Source organism: Seriola lalandi, unplaced genomic scaffold (genome assembly GCF_002814215.2).
Source record: "Seriola lalandi dorsalis isolate HSWRI2012SDOR001 ecotype SW California unplaced genomic scaffold, Sedor1 jcf7180002001299, whole genome shotgun sequence".
In the NCBI taxonomy this organism is placed as follows: domain Eukaryota; kingdom Metazoa; phylum Chordata; class Actinopteri; order Carangiformes; family Carangidae; genus Seriola; species Seriola lalandi.
This window is the reverse complement of record NW_019471958.1, coordinates 1-1,798: the sequence shown is the minus strand read 5'-3', so window position 1 is coordinate 1,798 and position 1,798 is coordinate 1. Positions and strand designations below refer to the sequence as shown.

The 1,798-nt window shown below is 40.9% G+C and overlaps 1 long non-coding RNA gene across 1 annotated transcript; it reads right to left on the bottom strand.

The window, feature by feature from the left end:
* Nucleotides 1–371: 371 nt before the first annotated feature.
* On the bottom strand, nt 372–1,792 carry LOC111664007 (uncharacterized). Its single transcript, XR_002761417.2, has 3 exons — nt 1,020–1,792; nt 542–703; nt 372–444 (listed from the first exon to the last, which is right to left on the bottom strand). It is a non-coding gene; the product is annotated as an uncharacterized LOC111664007 (long non-coding RNA).
* Nucleotides 1,793–1,798: the final 6 nt, after the last annotated feature.

The following is a 1,798-nucleotide window of genomic DNA, read 5'->3' as shown; positions in this document are numbered from 1 at the left end:
AAAACCTTTTTGCCGGCACTTCCAAGAACCCTAAAAGTTTAAGTGCTAGTTTTTAACCTAAAAACAATCTTATGACCTATAAACTGTTTCTATAACCTGCTTCTAGAATCTACTCTGGTGAAAATGTGACTATAGGCTCATGTTTCTCTTTGTTATTCTTTTTCCTGCTATACTATCAAAAAGTGGAGAAAAAAGAGGAAATTCTATTCTGTCATAATATTACACTTTATAAATGTTAGTATCCTATTTTGCAGCTGTTGTCGCAGTGATATTTGGATGTTAAAATACTTTAGTGAGGCTCTTAAACAATGTTGAAAGTCGTCAAGGATTTTTTAACATTCATGTCTTATTTAGCTGAAAATCATCGAAAATGAGAACTCACCTCTTCTGGGGGATTGCGAACTTTCTGAAGGTACCTCTTCACCACCTCCTCAGGGGTCTTGCCTACGAAGTGAAGACACAAAGTACGATGATGATCTGTTTATGAGCAAAACGCACATTCAGCCTAAAGCAAAAGCAGACTCATCATAATTACACCCACCTTTACGGGCCTGTTTCTTGGTAGTCTTGCGGCAGCAGTGACCCAGACCGGGCACGGGCTTGATGTCGCTCTTGCTGACAGGTGGAGGATGAAGCACCAGCTTGGGTGGGCGGGTCAGGCAGACAGGAAGTCCTGCTGCGCTCATCAGGATGCCTGTAATACCTGCGTACAGCCAGAAGAGGGGGGGTGTGAGACGCTGTATTTGGGGCTTACTCTTTGCGTGATGAGCTCTTTATCCAGGGAATTATCTATTCACCAAACCGGTGAAGGCTGGCCAGTTGATTTACTCAAAGACTGGTTAAATATGGGGTCAAATATCATTAGCTGTGTCGTCTGTAGGGCAGTAGATCAGTAACAAGAAAAAGTATAACAAACTTTAATGAGTAAGATGTCTCGTGAATTTTAGACCTAATTTTAAAGAAAGTACTTCTGAAAGATTTAAATAAAATGAGATAATTGGATGCGTCAGGACATTTACCTGCCAGTGCAGGGTGAACAGGGCTAGATCCATTCAGGTTCTTCACTGGAACTGTTGGCACTCTGAAACACAAGAAGACAAACGCACATTAATCTACAGATCAATGACACACCAAAAGCAGACACACTACAGGTCAGGTCACCGCAGCAACCTCGCGTCAAAATCTGATGAGTCACCTGTAAACAGACAGAATTACACACAGCCGCCCCAGGCATGTGCTACTTCCTAGTTCACCAGGTGTCAACAGGTTAAGGCGCTTTTGCCAAGTCATGTGGAGAGACAAACAGACGCTGACTTGACATACTGTCCTAAAATGATTAGATGGCACTTCCTGCTGTCTAGGGCTTAACCTAGATGACAGTACATGGCAAATGCTCTTAATTCTTGGGTACAACTGATAGAACACGATATCAAAAATGATTCCATTAACTGTCACTGAATTCAAAGATGCCTTTTTGAAAGACGATTAGACAGTAGACGAGGTATTTTCAACTTAAAATGAGGACGTCAACTCATGTCCAGATAAAGCAGCTTTGATTTTATGCAGGAATTGGACAGCGCTTTCCATTTAGTTTGCCAGCCACAAAAAACAACCAAACAAAAATAAAAACATCCTTAAATGTGTTGAATGAGCCCTATAGATATTTTTGACGTGACATCAATGGAAGTTGAACATATATGCCCTTATTTTGATAAAATATCACACTATTTTTAAGCACAGCTGTACTATATCTCTGCTCATAAATGGAAATGGAGTTTGCGATGAGCACAACAGTGTC